This window comes from Lepidothrix coronata, unplaced genomic scaffold, assembly GCF_001604755.1.
Source record: "Lepidothrix coronata isolate B3197 unplaced genomic scaffold, Lepidothrix_coronata-1.0 Scaffold12, whole genome shotgun sequence".
Classification (NCBI taxonomy): Eukaryota; Metazoa; Chordata; class Aves; order Passeriformes; family Pipridae; genus Lepidothrix; species Lepidothrix coronata.
This window is the reverse complement of record NW_016690192.1, coordinates 9,902,241-9,921,439: the sequence shown is the minus strand read 5'-3', so window position 1 is coordinate 9,921,439 and position 19,199 is coordinate 9,902,241. Positions and strand designations below refer to the sequence as shown.

Here is a 19,199-nt window from a genome sequence, read left to right as displayed (position 1 = left end):
AACTTCTCCCTGCTTCCTCTCTTCTGCTGCAGAAGGCAGGAATATAACCAAGACATCAACAAATCAAACCTTGCTGGTCAAGGAAGCAAAACTTCTACACGTAACTTGGTGTTTGACCCACAGGCAATAAGAGAAAGGGCTGCTGCTGGTAGCTCTGGTATTACATTCTTTAGCAGATAGCAAGCCAGATCTAAGATCTTACAAGTTCAGACAGCAGGCAGGTAAATAATCAGACACTGAAGAGGTCTGAACACGGATGAAGTGACAGAAATCAGCAGCTATCAGAGTGTAGAAGGCCATCATCCTCTCTTCATTCACAAAAGAGCAGAGGAGCAGCACTCTGCTCCTTGCACTGACCAGGTGCACACCATTTGTGCCCAGGCTGCTCCGGGCCACTGTCACATGGACAGACCACAATTTTACAATACAAATCAGGCACCGAAAGTCAAAACCAGGCTTATACCAATTCAACCCATAAGCTTTAGGTACCCATCACATTTGCTGTAATGAACACAGGGGTCTGCATTATTTTGCAACGGGCTTTCAAACTGAGTGCAAACTGGGAGAACTTGGCCATTCCACTCTGAGCATGAAAGCGGCGTTTCTAGGATAAGACGCTCTCAAACAAACAGAGTTCATACACGTTCCACACGCAGAACAGTATACAGAACCTCATGCTTTATGATTTTAATATTTTCTCACACTTACCTCAACAATTTTATTATCTCCTTTTCTTTGCCACACTGTTACTATTTTCTTTAGTATTTTTGCATGCCTCTCATGTTTTTATTTTCAGGCTTTACTATCTTTGTTCTCCTGTAACTCTGGCCCTAGTGTTTCTTTCTTTAAAATCTGGTTGGGTTAAACTGATCAATGACAATAAAGACACTCTTAAATTCACCTTTAAATCTAGGTACATCCTAAATCAACTTACATTAAAAATAAACATAGTGTAAACACAGATTTTAAACACTGGAAATAGAATCTTATCCATACCAGTGTATTTTTCATCTTCCTGATTTATTATTTATACTATTTTGTCTCTCACTCAGTCCACTCCCTTTTCCAAGAGCCACTTTTCCTTTATTATTCTTCTGTTAGATACTTTCTTATCTACTTTCCATTGGAACACCAGCACTGATTAAACTCACATTTTCTGCAGCACCAACAAGCATTTATGTCTCCGCATTCCTCTACTTCCTTTTTTGCAGAGCCTACAGATTTGTTGTCAGGATAGGAAAGGAGAGGAGCAGAACTATCAAGCCAGTCTTCCCTTGCCAAGAAGGTAAAACTGTGAAGAAATTTACTAAGGGTTATAAAATGGCAAACATTACTTTAAAAACTCAAGTGCAAAGTTTCATTTCCCTTTTGTTAGTTCCTCTTCTAAGTTAGGTACATTAGGCTTTATTTCTTAATTTAATTAGTCAGAAAGCAAGTACATAAAAGTTTCTGGATGGCAGCCATTGAGAGGAACCCTGTACGTAGACTTCTCAGTTTGTATTTTTGAACACCAGTCAGATTAACCGTGAAGTCTGGTTCCTCTGAGCATCTTTGATGAAGGCAATTGCTAATGCATGTGGAAAGTGTGTAACCATAGTGGTGCTTGGAAACAAAGCAAGCTACTGCACTACCTCTAACACTTCTCACTCAAGTTTCAATGCAAACACTGTCACACCAAAGTAATTCCTACCCTCCCTTTCCATGATCTGTACACAAACTACCATTTACAAATATTCAATATGGACTTCTTTTTTAATTATTCACTGACATTTGCATTGGTTTAGTGAACAAATTTATACTGAACAATCCAAATGACATCAGCTTAACAATGTGTTCCTCTGTGCAGGACTGCAAAGGCAACAAAATGTCTATTACATAACACTTCTGTATAAAATATTAATATTAGCAGAGGAAGCTTTTGAACTGAAAGGTCATTTTAAATGATTAACAAATCAGTGTCGTATAAGCTTGATTATTTAATCAGTGTATTTGAGACAAACAACGAACCATACATTTTATTGACAAAATATGACAAAATCAACTTTCTATGTGCACATATCAAAATATATCCATCTCTAGCACACACAGCTTCAGCAAGCCTGTACTAGAGCAATTGCAGGCATCAGTGTTTTTTATACGACTTGTCACACCAGCTGAAAGGGTGTAAGTTTCCTTTCCTTCCTATCCTGCAACAGCTGAAGAACAAATATTCAAACTCATATTCATATACGCATACACAATTGTCTTCTTAGAGCTATAATCCCAGGTTGGAAAAATCACAACAGCAAGACTAAAGTGCTTCAAACGAAGTCCACATAAAAAATCCCATTGTTTTTAGCAATCATGTTGGTATCTGTGGCATTGGCCAGACCTGAATACACTAGAGGTGTGGCAGCCCTGGCTTCTGTAGGACTCGAGGGCAATCAGGAATACCTTTTATAAAGAAACTTATCTCAGTGCTGACTTGTAAAGAATGAAGTTCAAAGGAGGAAAAAAGACAACCCTACATCTTGGCTGAGGCTTTGTAGCCATCAGGTTACATGGGGACGGGTAGGAGCCTGCTTTATCACAAGGGCTACAAAGAGCCTTCATGTTTGGCTTTCTCCTTTCTCTGTGTATCTTTACATAATGAATCCAGGGACAGGGTTCATCTAGAGTATCACTGGTCTCCAGTAGATGGTCTCATTGTATTTATAAGCTCCACGTGAGTGTCACAGGTGAGACACCTAATAAAGCAACAGACATCTGTATTTAGTCGGCCTCATCCACAGTCTAATCATTCAGTGGAAATCATCAGGAGATGTGACTTAGACAGAAAAATCCTGAGCAAGTGAACAGAGAGATTTTAAAACTCCAGTTAGGAACTGTGCAATTTTTTTTTTCACATTTATATGCACAGCAAACAGTTTGAAGAGATATTTGATTGGAAAAAGGTAACAACAGCATCTGATGATCTGTTATGCCCACCCCTTGGGTCTGAGAAATCTTCCATTGCAACTTTCTGTTCTTCAAAGGAGACCTTCATAAGACAGAACACCTGAGATGACTAACTTTTGACAAAAAGACCATATACACAGAGGGTGTTTTTTTTAACACTAACAAGAAGCAAGGCAGATCACAAGAACCAGATCACTTCTTCTTCTATTGATCACACAATACAAAATGGAAGACCACGATGAATAAAGGCAAATACTATCCTCACCCACTACTGACTGCCGCATGCTTTCAGTCGGGTTATTTTTTTCTGCTTCTTAATCCAAGTTACCTTCAACTAAAAAAGACTCTCTGAAAAGAAAAAATCTCAGCAACAACTATCTTTCCTCTGCCTCTAAGGGTGGTTGTATTTTACACCATGATTGCTTCTCAAGTCTTGAATATCACAACTACTTCAACCTCAGGACAAATCACTTCCGAGGAAAGAGCTCAAAGGGAAAGAAGGAAAATTGGTTTTGAGGCTACATGAACAATGTGTTTTTGTATCCTGATTTATACTTGAAGAGGAGGAAGAAGAAAAATGAAGGTGTTTCTTCTTAAATGGTTCCAACAAATGACTCCTTGGTGCAGCCATACTTTTTTCCCATGCTACTGCTTTCTTCCAAGTGTTGGGCAAAAGTGGCATTTTGCTGGCTTGATTCCAAGAAAACAAACTTTCTCCTTCCAAAGATATCTCCCTGAACACTCTGGCAGCTGCTACATGAATGTCTTTTAGCTTCTCTTCCTATCCATCTCCTGAAGGAGGAGAGGAACCTGTTCTTGCAAGACTGGAAAAATACAACTGAAAGCAACATAGAAATAAGTGAAAAGAGCTTCAATTCTTTTAATTAAATAAATTTGCGGTGAGGGAAAGATTGAAGCAGTGTCAGTTCAAATTAACAATGTGGAAATTAGTACTACTGATGGTATTAGTGAGTGCCAACTTGACTTGTGACGCACTTTTCTTTTTAACATGCCAAACCCAAGATGATTCTCAAGAAGTTAAACACTAGAAATACTGGCTTTGTTATGTCCTAAATTTGTTTGGAATCTCTGAGGGGAAAAATCATTTGGCAAGCAATCAGTACCTATTCTTTATTATACAGTTAAAAGAAAATTGCATTCAATTCGCTCAGACCAAAAGATCTTGAGCCAAACCCATCCCCAATGCAAGCAAGGCAAACTTTTAAAAAATATAGCTCAAAGTGTTCTCAAGGTGAGAGGTACAGAATAACTTTGAAATACTAATTACAATCTCTTCTACAAAATATAATGCTGCTAACTGCTAGAAAACTGTATTTCACAAACAACCTTCTTCATATCTCAGCCCTGTGTAGGCCCACAGCACCTCAACATCACGGCCAACAATAAACACTTTCAAGATCAAACAACTTTACTGCAACTTTATGCATGTGTGTGTACCCATGACATTATACATATGTGGAAAATTAAGCATGGACATAAGTCTCTGCATGGTGAAGTCCACAGACTTTTCACCGCTCATTATGAAAAAAAAATGTTTAAAATGTCAGTTATGCAAAAGCACAGACAAGTCTTTATATAAATGTAAGGTTTCTGTGGAAAAACATTTCCGTGTTTCTTAAATCATCAATAGCTTTTTATTTTTATGTTGGCTAGGATATAATCTTCCCACCACCAAGAGACGTAAATTAATAAATAAAACAGAAAGAAAAAAAAAGAAAACAAAAGGAGAACTGTGCAGCCTCATTTCAATGCTAGCAAGAAATGGAGAAATTTAAGCAGCAGAAACTGAAATGTTTTGTTCTTTACACTTTATGTTATTATATGTAACATTTCAGTATAACATAAACACTGTTAACTGTGTTTTATGAATATTTAGGGATCTACAGCAACTTTATGAATTAATTGGAAGATAAAGACTGCTTTTTTGAAAGGAAATTAAAAACCTTCAGAGTTCATTATTTTGTAAAATACTCTGAAACACCCTTTTTTTTTCCACTCAGTTGAGAAACTTGTTTACTGAGTTCTATCATGTTCCTCCATTTGTGACTCAAGCTACTTCTCAGCAAAACAGCCGTGAATAGCTACACACTGATAAAATACTTTAAGCCTCAGAACGCAAATTCATTCTCAGTGATCACAGTATCCATGCACCTGTACCAAAACACTTCTCTAGCTCTTAGAGGTGCAAAGGGAGACCCTGGGCTGATGTGCTGAGTCAGCACTCTGCCGGTAAGGCATCCCAAGCCAACTCACAAGTACACCACAAAAGCAGGACCTGACACAGCAGCTGGTGCTATAAGAAAACACACCGGGGGAAAGAAACTCAGGCAGTCATACAGGGCCTGATTCAAAAGCCACTTACTCCCACTGGCTTTAGCAGACTTTGAATGGGACCTCAATACACAGAAGGAATGGGAAGACCTAGAGAATTTAAAAAAACCAACTTCAATGTAGGAAATTTCAATACAGTCACTTCTAATAAACTGCACCAAGCCACAACACACACAGCTGCAAGCGCTTCCTCCCTATCCAAGCATGCAGTCGTGAAAAGTGTCCATACATAGGAGGCACAGTTGTCATACCCCTGTAGCACCACTTACGTATTGCTACACAAGAGAAGGAGGCTTGTCTGAGGCAACAGGCACACAGGGCTAAGAAAAAAATGGATTACAAGAACAATATTTCATGTATATAGCTATGCGTCAGTGCAATGTACACTAGTTAATCTTTCCCGAGTGCTTTCACTCTCTTTGCATTGTTATTATACAGGTTGGGTCCTATTAATAATTACCTTCCTGTGACGGCAGCGTGCAGACTTTCTCCGTTGCTGGTACTGCTGCTTTAGAATTCTTTCTCCAGGTCTGAACACACTGGACAGACTACTGTCCCCTCAAGGATGTCAGGACTGGGATGGATATCTGTTGTGCATACCTGGATCTTACAAAACAAATGACAGCTTAATGCTGCTCCTCTCCTCACATTATCTCACCTAGCCATCGTAAACTTTGAATCTTTGCATCAAAGTAATCACAATTGCAAATAACAGCATCTAGTTATTATTCCCTGCTATTATGTGCAACACACAGCAAAAAACAGACAAGTGTTTTTTCACACTAGGCAAGATACAGGTTTACTATAAGAAGCATGAGTATACTATAAATGCAATGCTTGCCTAGAGACACAGAAGAAAATTGTGTATAGTAAAGAAAATATAGCCATGGTAGCATATTCCTGGGTCAGGACCTCATAAATCAGTTTCAACTAACAATAAAAGGCTTATAGGACATTTGTAAGGCACAAAGAATGTGCCTCTGAGTAAGACTTGGTGAATTAATTTGACAATCGAGAGCCAATAACACAACACTAACCTATAATACCAATCTTTACCCTAAGTTTGAAGAAAGGGGGTTTCCTTTGCCTGCAGGAAGAGGGGAGGGGAAAAAAAACCACTACCACCAATAAAAACAACAAACAAAACAAAACAGAAATAAAAAAAAGGAAGAAAATAAACCAACACAGAGAAAGGTACTTAGCTACACCATCTGGGAAGAGAGTGCTTTTTTGATAGCTCAGAGCTGTGGGTTTAAAATCTCAGCACTGTTTCTGCAAATTAAGCCCTCTCTCACGAACAAGGGGGCACAGCCATTCCCCACCTTCAGTTTTAGAGGCAGAAAAGATGATCTTTTCCTATCATGGCTGACAGACATAATGCTGAAAAAAACCAACATGCTTCTCTAGTTTTGGGGGGTTTGTAAAGCTGTAACTGACTTATAAGTAGCAGGTACCCCAAAGTGCTCTCTGCACCAGCAGCTAAGTCAAGTAAACATCACTTTCAGCACCACCATTACAGGAAGTACTGCTAAGACTTATTCCACCAAACAACAGGCTGGTTACCACTATCGTCCTCCATTTTCAAGTCTGAGTAACCTACCTCATGGCTCTTACACACTGGGAGCGTCCAGATGAGAAACTGCCACGGGCTGCTGGCGCACAGTACACATAGAGCCTGCATCCCCCCAGTGACCGCAGACCAGCTTCCCTAAAAGATGCTGGGCAAGTCACAAGCCGCCTGCGCCTGAATTCGTATTTGTTTCAGAGCACTGGCAGCACTTGTAACGGGGACGGGGGAGAAATGGAGGCTGCAAGACAGGAGCTGTTGTGCCAGGCTCAGGAATCCTAAAGGAACAGGAGTCGGTATTGCCACGTACTGGGGAGCAGGGGGAAGGGAGGAGACGCGCCTCGACGAAACAGAGATGGCTATCTGACAAGGGCTAGTTTTGTCCTGAAGATGTGCTTTATTGACTGGCTTGGGCCGTTTAATCTGCGTGTGCTGCAACACCAAGCACAGCTGACCCCACACAAAAGCCGCACAGCTGGCGGCCCCCACACGGGTCGGATCCCACCCCAGTGGTCTCGAAAGGGGCTCGCTGTTCCAGCCACATTCCCCAGCAGCACGCTGTACTCCCAGACCCGCAGCCGGGCCGGCCCCGCTGTCGCCACTCGCCCCCCGCACATGCGGGCACGTCCTGCGTGGATGCGCATCCCGCGGGAAGCACCGCGACGAGCCGCAGCCGCCCCTCGGCGTCCCACCGGCAGCTGCGCCCCTGAGCTACACCGGCGCTGGCAGCAACACCAGCGAACCAGCCCAGGCCGGTCTGCACGCAGGAAAAAAAAAAAAAAGGAAAAAAGGAAAAGAGAAGCGTGACGGAAAGCGCGGGGAGGGAGCGGTGCGGGTGCCGATGCCGCCGCCTCCCCGCGGCCCCTCCACCGCCTGCCCGCCCGCCCCCCGCGCCCGCCTCACCTCAGGGACGGCTCCGCGGGCTGCGGACCCCGAGAGCCGCCCGGCCGAGCCGAGCCGTGCGCACGGCGGGCGCGCAGACCTTCTCCGCGCGGTCACTGCCGCGGCGCTGCCATGCGGGCGGCGGCGGGCGGGCAGAGCAGGGGGCAGCGGGGCGGGCTGGGCTCCGGGCAGCTCCTACCAGCGCCCTGCAACGCGCACCCGCATGGCTCGGCGAGCGGACAGCACCGGCTGCCGGCGGCGGCGGGGCCGGGCGGGCGGGCGGCGGCCAATGGCTCCCGCGGCGCCGCGCATGTGAGGGCCGGGCCGGGCCGGCCCCGCCCGCCCCTCGCCCCCCGCGCAGCCGCCGCGCTCAGGTGGCCGCGGGCCCCGCGCCCCCAGGGACGGGGCGAGCGGGGGGTGAGTCTCCGTGTGGGGACGCCGGGAGGTGTCCGCGGGGCGCAACGGGAGCGAAAACGCCTGGTGGCAAAGCCAGGCGTTTGTTTTCGTTGTGCAGGTAAATGAAACCTAGTGCGTGAGGTGAATAAAACAGGCGACAAGTTGAAATTGCGTGGTTTAATTACTAAAATATTACCTGAGGGGAGAAAAAAGTTAATTTTCTTGTGTCTGCCTTGAGCCCTTGAGGGAACCAGAAAGTCGAAGGCGGTGTTAGCCCGGGCGGGGGGCGGCACCGCTGGGATTGCAGGGACGGATTCCTCCCCGGCGGCTCCAGAGGCTGAACACAGCGGGCTGAGGAAGAAGCCGAACTGCCCCTGATCCTCACCTCAAAATCCATTAGAAACTTTTTTCCTCCTTTAACTGAAAAAAAACCACCGATATTCTGAAATACTTGCGGAACACTGACCCGACAACTGACCGGACATGCATGTCTTTTTAACTAGAACTGGATGTAATCTATTATGTTTGAAACTACATTGGTCTTGACCAAGAATGGAATTTAAAAAAAAAACCAACTAAAACTCATCTTTTCCAAATTTTATTTCCTTACCATGATTTCTAGGAACTGGAGGAGATGAGAACTGATCCTTTGGTGCTTGTTCAGAATAGTTTTATGGCCCTTTAAAGATTGAGAATCTCCTCTTTATAATTTTAGATGCATTTTTAATCAGACCTTCCAGTCTAAATGACTGTTAGACGTATCTAAGGTTACAAATAAAAGCACTTCTTAGCAGCAATTCACTTCTGAGACCAGAGAAAATCAGGCCAGCTTGTCCTGCTCTCAGCTGTTCAGCACTATTTTCATACCAGAGTTTTCATCTGGTGAAGAATTTTAGCAGAGCTCAAATTTAGTCTAATGAGCTGTCAATTATTTTCAGCTTTGATTTTTAATATCTTCATTTGGCCTTTTGGTTATTTTCTTCCCTGAGATCATCATCACTTACGTTATTTTTGGCCAGCATTTTAGACCTCACTGTTTCTTCAATAAGGTGAATTTATTATCTATTTATTTACTTCTGCTCTGACCCAGTGGCCAGGCCACATAGGGTGTGTAATCCTGGGGCTCCACAGTGAGGGAGGGTTTACAGAGATAAAAGCAGTCCAATCTGGTAAACATCAAGGCAAGTGAAAACAGATAATAACAAGAGCTGCTGGCTGGGAAATCCTGACTCAAAGGCAGCTGGCAGAGAAATTCAAGCGGAAGAAAAAGGATTTTTTCAGATGCCAGAGCTGGTCAGAGCTGGCTGAATCTACATTCACTTAGCAATCAAGACACTTTGCCAAGCTGAGGCACACCAGCAAAACAAACAAATAACTCTGGGGAGTTGAGAGAGAAGACACCTGGAACTGGGCAGATACAGATCCAATTAAGATTCCCTTTCTGACTGGGCAAACACAAGTGTGAAGAACTTACCTCCTACAGAACATATGCTGGGTTACTTGTTTGTTTTGGTTTCTTTTTACTTGTTTTGATATGTATTTAAAGGTAATGCAAAGGAGTTTTAATTTAAAACTCTTTACATTCCTCCCTTTCAAACTTCTCTAGCAAAGATCTCTCCCAATGTCTCGGGTTTGGTCTTCTCCGGGCTCAAGCCTGAGTGCTTTTGGGCAGCTCTTTCTCGATTGCTGTTTCTGGCTCTGATCACCTCAGACATGCTGAGGTGGGACAGAAGAGAGAGGAGGGGAGTTAAAAACCTGAAAGAGCTCCACTTGGGACAAATACACATCCCAGCTGTTCTGTTATCCTGCTATAGTCTATTGAGTTGTTTCAGCAGAAGTACAAATCACCCAGCTCCAAGTTACTTCATGTGATAAAAAAGATGCCAGAAAAACAGAGGCAGTGGGGGGGAAATGGCTTCTTTCTGCTTGCACGGTTTTGACGTTGGCCCTTTACAATTAAAATAAACTAATATTGTTATTTTGATCTATGGCTCAGAGGACTGAATTAGTGATTACATTAAGAAGCAATAGCAATGCAGCCATATGCCTCACAGGATAAATTAATCCTGTTTGTTTTTACAACTGCATTTTAGTTTCAATTTTTTAAATTCCATAACCTTGACTAGCCAAATATGTCATATTTTTCAACCTTATTATTGTCCCCATTTGCATATAATTAAAAAATTTCAGAAAAATTAGCCCTCCAACAGAGTTACAGCTTTGGCCAGGCTGAAAGCTGATAATTTATTCTGACATGATTTCCACTTCTTTCCTTTTTCACTCAAACAGCTGTCCTTTGCATCTCAGATATGCCTGCTTGACGTTGTCCAGTGGGTGTCCAAGTTCAGTCCAAGGGAGCCAGGTGTAAAAGGGACACCAGCAGAAGGTGAACATAAGGAAGAGATAGTGCCAAAAATAGAGAGTGCCAGCGGTTTCTCGGAAAACAGTGCGGAAATTCCACACTAGGAAGTATTTCAGTCCTGGCTTCAAGTGGGCTGATAGATTTTTCTCCCAAGCAAATTTAAGATGAGGGGAATCTAAAAATTGTAGATTGGACAAGATGACCTTTAAAGGTCCCTTCCAACCCAAACTATTCTATGATTAAGAAGTAAATGAGGTAGTTACTTGGGAAGAAGTGTGGATGGCTACATAGAAGAGAGAGACAGTCAGGGAACCGGCTTTCCCCTCTCCAGAAACAGGGCAATTTGGCTTCATGCAATGGGCAAAGCTTGAAGGGAAGACTCCAGTTTAAATGAGGAGGAGGATGCATGAGTCATTTCACTTGGCTACTGGCCACCTGTTCTCAAGAAAAGGGTTTCTAAGTGCTGAACAGTTCAACCTGTGGTGTTCATCTAGGACATGGGCAGGGAGATGGGGTTGGGGCTGCAGTCAGACTTGTCAGCCCTGATCTGCCACTTCCCATTCACTCACCCACCCATTAGTGCCCCCTCTGCACTACGCACCCTGCCACAGCAGCACTGAGGCTGACTTTCCAGGCAAAATTAGGCAATGTGTTGGCAGCTGTTTCATTGCCCTGCAGTCAGATGATGCTGGCAAGGGCCTTCTTTGTGTTTGCCCATAGCTGGCTGTGGAGAGCCTGTTGCATGGAGAGTCAACCATGGGGTGAGGGGTTCAGGGTTCTCCTGCTCTTCCAGAGAGGAGAAGAAAGCCTGTCACCTGAGGGCTGTGATGCTGCACTGCAAGACTGCTGCAGCTCAGTCTGCCCCATCACCAGGATACAATGTCAAAGCTTTCAAAAGTCCAACTAAGTTATGTCAGACAATCCTCCTTTAACTACCATTTTACTAATAAAGATACTGAAGCAAAAAAAGCATGTTTTTCTACTATAAAAAGCATTGCAAAACTTTGTCCCTACCATGCTGTGTTATCACTTTTCCTGAAGACACTTCGCTGTTATGCTTATTTTCAAACATCTGGCACAGCAGCCTCTGTGTTACAAGCACAGTGACCTTTGGAGGCCTTGCGAGCCAGCGTGTTCTGCTCCAGAGCTGGGACTCTCCCAGCTTCTGAACTTCCTGGCTGGAAAAAAGTCACTCCTTACCTTGTCTTTGTGCTGAAAAGAGAAGGGGTCTCTATATCTTAATCATCATCAGAATGGCTGTTTTAGATAAACAGCAGTTTCTTCCCCCTTCTAATTATGTCCAGAACTCCACAATGTGCTCATGAGTTCTGTTTAATTTGTGATGATACAAATGCACTCACCAATGTGCAATATGGCTGTCTGAACATGGAACAGAGATTTGGGGGATGAGGCCTTATTCTTAGCAAGTACCTTTGTATTTTTAAATGAGAGCAGCAGCCGTGATGATGTTCATGGTAAGCAGCACGTGTCATCACGCTGCAGCTCACCAAAGGAACAACACATGCTGGCTGCTTCTGATTACACAGAAGACCTAGTTTTCACGAGTTCTCACATTTCATCCAGTGGATATATCAACAGATGGCAAATCTGTTTCATTCTGTACTTATCAATAAAGGACTATAAATTCACAAAACACACAGCATCATATGGAAGATAGAGATGGAAGATAGAGATGGAAGGGAGGCATGGCAGGAAGGCAGGAAGCTGTGCTGCAGGCAAACCTGCCCTTCACCCCTGCAGCTTGCCTAAGCAGGACTTTAATTTGGCAGAAGCAGGAATAAGATTGTGCATTGCTTGATCAACCCAAATAGAGCCTGTGTCAGTCAAATGTAATGCCTGCTAACACAACATCTTCATACTCAGATCCCAGCTCAGTAGTGCACCAGGTAAGAACCACCACTGAGGTGTTGAGTACCTTCAGATCTTTAGAGCCAGTGGGTTGGGAGGGGGGGTTAGTTTGTGTTAGTCCACTTAATCTACTTAGCTCTTCCTATTTTCCTAATTTTGCACTTTACTACTTCTGTTATCTCTACCTCTTCTGCTCATCATGGTTTCCACAAACACTAAAAAAGCATGAAGACTGAATAGGAAATAAAAATTAAAAACCTGTCATAATCAGAATTAGCATGGTAAGACCAAAAGAAGCTTTCAGCTGTCAGTTTGTCCAGCCCTGCTCACCAGAACAATTTCCCTGCCTCCACCTGGGACATATCAGTCTGTTATTTCTTTCTTCAAATCATACCTGAAAGCTATTCTTCCCCCTTCAGATCTCAAGTGGTTTTTTCTCAGTGAAATGGCTGTGGCTCTATGTGCAAATGGCTTGACACAAACCCTAAGTGCCCTACCTGGATCTAGGACAATGGTGGTCTTTAAAGAAATGGCAAAACAGTTATCTTCAGAGTGCTGAGCTATACCTGTGCTAGCACTTAACCTTTACTTCTCAATCACACAGGTACAATACTTAGAGCTTGCTGATTTTGTTACTCCTTTAGAAGAAGTTTTCTTAAAATAGCCTAGCCACAAGGGCGTAATGAGGTGCACAGCTGGACAAAGATTTCTGAGCAGCAGGAGGAAAAAGAAGGAACGTACGTGGGACCAAAATGCTCAGAGCCTGCAAATGACTGATCTCCAGTCGTTCAAATGGCTGAAGATTAAGGACTCACCCAGCTAGATCATAGAAAAACTCCACCAAAAGTTGAGGAAGACTAGGCAAAAACAGCAGAAAAAAAGGGATAAGGGAATAATATATTATTAATTTCTTACATGCTGAATCTTCTCTCGGCCTTTCTGTTTTGCCATGGAGCAAAGAAACCACCATTCACTCTGTAGAAGAAGAGCATAGAACTCTTATTTTAAAATGGAGCTCCTTAATCAGGGACCCAGAGGGACTTGGAGCTCTTTTCTCACCTCAAGAACTGCAAAAGGGCTGCTTTTTTTTGTGCCTGGGAGCCTACAGAACCCAGGCTTGCCAGCACAGCACTAAAAGAAGTTGATTTTGCTTGAAATGATATTAATCTTTTCACATTAACTGCAGCATATTCTGCTAGTTATGTGTACAAATTATAGATCAAACAAAATCAATCGCTCCATTCTAGAGATTCTACCCAAGGGAAAACATAACAACATCATGATATAACTTCACCTCTGAAATCCTCAATACTTTTCCAAATACAATGACAGTAAACCAAAGTATTCCAGTCACTAAAGCTTCTACAATTAAATATCCACTGTCAATCTAGCATCACACTATCCACTCTAACATTACACACCTTAAAGATTCCAAGTATTCCTGTGATTCCTATCCACAGCCACTGTGGCAGTCAGCACACTTATTTAAAACCTGCCTCATCTCCTGTTCCAAAGACTTATATAAGGGAAGAGTATTGGACACATGCAGTGACAGGGAAGAAGGTTACTGTGATGTCCAAATCATTCTGTTTCTCTGTGTTTACCTTGAATACAAATTAATTGGGGAAAGCACCGGTAATATTTTTATTTACAGGACACTGCCAAAATTGTATAGCCACCACAAAACATATATCTCCCCCAGCCTCAAATACCTTCAAGTTTTTTTATCACCATTTGGAAATAGGTAGAGGGAGAAGGAAGGTCTGATCACGCCTTAACCCAAAATAACATTTTGCTTTGTCAAGTTAATTATACGTTCTGACATCAAAAACTGAAATTAGCAGGCAGTTTTCCCTTGGGTTGCCCGGAGACTGTAGAATGAATCATGCCCATTCTTGTGCTGCACCCAGGACCACGGGGAACAAGGGATGAGAAGACCAGAATATTTATTTTCTTGCTCAGATTCTGTGGCTAGAGAATCATATCCACACTCTGGCTTTGTAGGGGCTGTGATGTGGCTGGTTGGTATTGCTGTCATCCCCAGTGTGACAGAAATGGCCAGCAACTTCCAACGGGTGCATTTACAATGCCACAAAGGCATATTCAATGCTTTGCTTTGATGCTGGTGTGAATTCATGGCACTAGAGTTTCTCAAAATGTCACTGAAATTTTCTGAAATTAATTCGACTTGAGAACTGTGTTCAACACGGGGCATTCTCCTCGGGAAAAAAATGGAGCCAGACCTTTTTAGCATTTAGATACACTGAAAACACTCTCCAAGTAACTAAGATACGCTCCTCCTTCTAACAGCTATTTAGCACCAGATACCCTGAAGTTAGCCTAAGTCTTAAATCTTACAAGAGAAAGAGCACCCAGACACTTCTTTTTCGTGTCTCCTTCTTGTCTTCTTATACCTACAGATTTTCTGGCATTTCGTTTCCATGGTGGCTGCTTTCCAACTACTCCCTCTCTCAGGCCCCGTTCCCCCTCATCCCTTTATGCTGTTAAAAGCTCCTTACCTAGTGCAGCAAAGCCGTCTGCAGTTACCTCTGCTCAAGCCCTGCCCGTCTCCCTCCTTCCCGGGGCTGCTCCTGCCGGGCTTAGCCTGCTCCTCTTCCTTTCCCGGAGCTCCCTCTGCTGTCGGATGCAGCTGCACTGCCAAGCGCGGCTGGCAGATCTCCTGCGCAGACAGGCGGCTCCTGGAGTGGGAGCAGCCCGGACAGCATGGCCTGTCAGGGTCAGCCTCCTCCTGCCAGCCGTCTCCTCGTAAAGGGAAAAGGAGAAGCGTCCTTGCTCGACACACTGCAGGGATGTTCTCTCTGTCAGCGCGTTAGGAGACGACTTCTTTGAACAGAAGAATTGGCCTTTGTACTCCGTCTCCAGCTGTTTACCGTAGCACATGAGCATAATGCTGCAGAGTAGCTGCAGACCCAAAGCAATTAAATACAGGAGATACTATAGGAGAGGAAGGGAAAATTCTGCCAAAAATTAATGACACACAATGATAAGGCCCCAGCCTATGAAAAAAACACGCTTTTTCTGCCTGGCGTAAGGAGGCTGGCCTCGTGCTATGACAGCCCCACACACTGCAGGTGCCTGGAGGTTATGTGCCAGTTGCCCCAGGCCACGGTGAGCCAGGGCATGGGCGATTTAAGCCCCCAGCCCCGTGGCACATGGGCACAAGGGATGGGAGGGGGGATGCCCGCTCCTCCATCACCCCCTGCAGAGGCCACATGCTGCAGAGCTGCCCCCTCATAGCATGCACACACCCTGCTGCTGGCAATATGCTCAGCAGCTCTCGCTCTGCTGGGCTTTGAGATGCCTAGGATTGAGGAAACAGAGCACAAGACATCCATTTCTCAGCAGTGAGGGGGCCTGGCCTCAAAACATGACAGTAACTTGTGCTGGTTTGTGCAGGGGCTGAAGGCTGAGCTCTGCTGCCTTGGTACCCGGGGAAGGTGCATGGCTCCACTCCCACCCTGAGGAGCATGACATGGAAATGAACTGAGCATTCCCCTGCTAACCTGCCACTTTGCTACACTTGTTGCATTAAACTTCGTGTGTTGCCATAGGAACAGCAGCTCCAGCATCTGTTCCTGCTGCTCCCTGCCAGCTGCCTCTGCCCCCCCACTGGGCTCAGCCCCTCTCTGCTCCTCTGCCAGCCTGATCATACCACCCTCTCGCTCACAGACTCCCTGCCTCATCCTCTTTCTTTGGGTGACAATTCAGTTACTGCTGTAGCAGCTAATTCTTGCATTAGTTATAATTTGCCTATTCATTTGTCTCTCCCCTTCCCTCCCACCTTGGAATAATTCCATCTCTCCATCCTTTCCACCTTCACACTAACTCTGCTTTCTGACTCCCACCCACTTTTCTCTTGCACTCCTCAGCCACACAAAGCTTTGTTGCACTGCTATATCCTTTCCCTCCTCTATCTTCCTACCAGTGACATCTTCTGTGCTCTTCCCTAGCGCCTCTTGCTCCATCTTCTCTCCCAGTTCTCCTTCTCCTGTGTCTGAGCCAGTCTTGCCCCTCTCCTGCACCCTCCCTGGCTCTTACACAGTCAACAGCATTTCCCATTCTCTGCTCTTGATTATCCAAATACCCTAGAAACTGTGTCTCCTCCTACCTCCTAATAGTTTGTTCCTTTAGCCATACTCAATCCTTTACCTCTCCAAAATCTCACTTTCATTCAGGCCCCTTCATCAAGCCCTCCGAGGTAAGCACATTATAACCAATCCTTGTCCCCAAATCTCACCTTTCCCCACCTTTCTTCTTGTCCTCTGAATGGGAGATTCCAGCCAGCACCACAGCTAACCACCCTCAGCCTAACAACCCTGGTCTCTACCTTTATCCCAGTGCTTGCACCAGTAAGTTTCACAGCCTCTCACTTCTCCATCCCTATCCTCCTGGCTGTCTTGCTACTTCTGATGCCATTTGCTGCAAATTCCCTTTGAAGTCGTATTCCTTCCTGTCTCACGGAATTGCTTTTCCTCTCTGCCGCCACTTTTCTTTCCACACATACCCATGGAGCAGGATGCTGGTGTCCCAGTGTGCCCATCCCAGGCACACTGTTCATCCTTCTTTGCTACATCTGTGGCCAGCCCTCTCCACATGGGAGTCTCCAGCACCTCTGTCTACTCCTTCCTCCCATGTGAAGGACACAATGTCTCCTGGGCGACCTTCTGGAGACCATGTTCTCTGCCAAAAGGCTTCACATCTACAGCTGTGCTGGTCCCCACTCCTGATGGGTGTTTCTCCACCTTGCATCTCAGCCAGCTCCTACCCTTTCCTATATAAACTGCTAACACCATCTTCACTGACCCCCTTGCTTTTCCTTGCAAGTCCCTTGCGTGTCCAAGGGACTCTGTTTTCCTTTTGGGAACATCACTCTTTCTTGCTCCGTTTCTTCTGCCTCCACTTCTCCAGCCTTGGCTCACCACAACAAAATCACTCGTGGTCACAAAATTGTAACATTTAAAACTGTTACTGCAGGAATGCAGGAGGTGTGCACATGAGAGAGCACATAAGGATGCTATAAAGGCAAGGAATTTTCCACTTGTATTATATTTTTATGCATACTGCAGACCATCTGTGGAAAGCTGTCAAATGACTAGTTGGAAACATATTATAAAATCATGTTATTTTACTTCAAACATTAATGTAACAGACTCAGATCTCAGAACTCAGCAAAACGTTAACAGTTTTCTTGTGCTTCCCGATTTTGCTCATCTCTTAACAAGAAGGTCTCATAGCTTAATGGAGTCTTCCCCTACCCTCTGTGACTTTTGAGCCCACATTTGGCTGCTAGGTTGGCATGTGTTATACATTTCTATAGTCTCAGGTCCACACGTGCTTGTTAATGCAGCCTGGAGTAATTTGCATGTGTGTTCTCAAGTTAGGAGAAGTGAGGTGACACTTTGTTATTTTGTAGTGACACCTCTGGACTCGGAGATCAGTACATTACCAAGTCTTTTTTAAGCTTGTTTGCAGTGTTTTTTCATGTGCTTTTTGCACACTGTGCTATCCTGTTATCCATACATTTGGACTCCAGATTTCCAGCTCTGTAACCTCCTGTCTATTTGAACAGCATCCTGAATACATTTGAAGCTAGCTTTGTGACCATCTCTTTCCTGATTCCCAGTATTTGAGAAAGCTTCTCATATCTATCTAGTTTCCAAACAGCATTTTGTGGCAATACTGGCCTAGAGGAGACTGGCAGCTCTATATTATTGGTTTTCCCTATACCAAATTTCTCTCCTTTAGTTCCAAACCTCAGGAAAAAAACCTTGTCTCTGTGCTGTTACCCTTGACTCCCCACCCCCCCACACTTTCCCCCACTCCCCCTATACAGAACAGCTTGTCTTGCCTGTGTTTACTGCAGAGTGTCTTCTTCCCATCTGAATATGTGTTGTTGAACCTGTCCTTAAACTCTTCTTGCCCACCCTTTCTAGTGTGTTTGTGCCTTTGTCCTTGTGCTATCAACAAGTTCTTTTGTCTTTACACTTCAAAAACAACCATACGTATCTTTTTTGTATGAGTTCCACTGCAAAACAAGTTCAAGTTAGTGCAACAGAGGGTGAGAGACAGGTACCCTCCCTTTCAAATTACACAACCCTATGCTTGGAGCTGTTGTGGCATGAGCTCTGCTGGTACTCATATACATTGTCCTCCTGAGCTGCAGTAGCTTCCATTGCAAACCCCTTTGCTTGGATGACTAACTAGTAAAGCTGAATATATATAAAATAACAATAAAATGTTACTAAATCTATAATAAATCCACTGAAAACAGCCTGACAGACCACTGACCATGCCACTTTTTGTAGGTTTCCTGCACTGACAGTGGTCCATCACAATACTTGCCAGAGACACAACCTCCACATACACCAAATTTCTACACATTAGTTGTGGTGAGAGTAGCAACATTTTCCATCCAGAGCTTGTTTGCATAAACAAAAATTAACTTCCTCAGGTTTAAGACAGTCCCACAGCCTCATGCCCAACCCCAGGGAATCCACTTGGCATAGATTTTTCTCTTCTTTTATAACTAGCTTTCATTTCACACATAGACAGGAACTCTTTTGATAACAAGAAGCAGCTGCAGAGAATAGTTGCAGCTTGTGTCTGGACTAGGATGTTTCTGGTGCAAGAGGGAAGACCCAAAATGCACCTAAGGAAAAACTCCCTGAAGGATTAGAAGGTTGGTGTCTTGGGTTTAAATTGCACTCCACATCAGGACTACTCAAATGGGAACAGCTGTCTATTTCTGGAAGTCTGGATGGCACGATGGGATTGGGAATAGAAAACAAGGAATGACTAGGGGAGGTGCTGTGA

At 44.3% G+C, this 19,199-nt stretch overlaps 1 protein-coding gene across 3 annotated transcripts in view; it reads right to left on the bottom strand.

Moving 5' to 3' along the window:
* The window catches only part of LRRC8D (leucine rich repeat containing 8 family member D), a 59,236-nt gene extending 44,335 nt beyond the window's left edge, over nt 1-14,901 (bottom strand). For 2 of the 3 annotated variants that reach the window (XM_017805561.1, XM_017805562.1), the window contains exon 1: nt 7,760-7,850. The gene's annotated coding sequence lies outside the window, so the exon portion shown is untranslated. Of the gene's footprint in view, nt 1-7,759; nt 7,851-14,884 lie in introns of those variants that run through there. The other variant, XM_017805563.1, reaches the window with a different exon arrangement.
* Between the last annotated feature and the right edge of the window lie 4,298 nt (nt 14,902-19,199).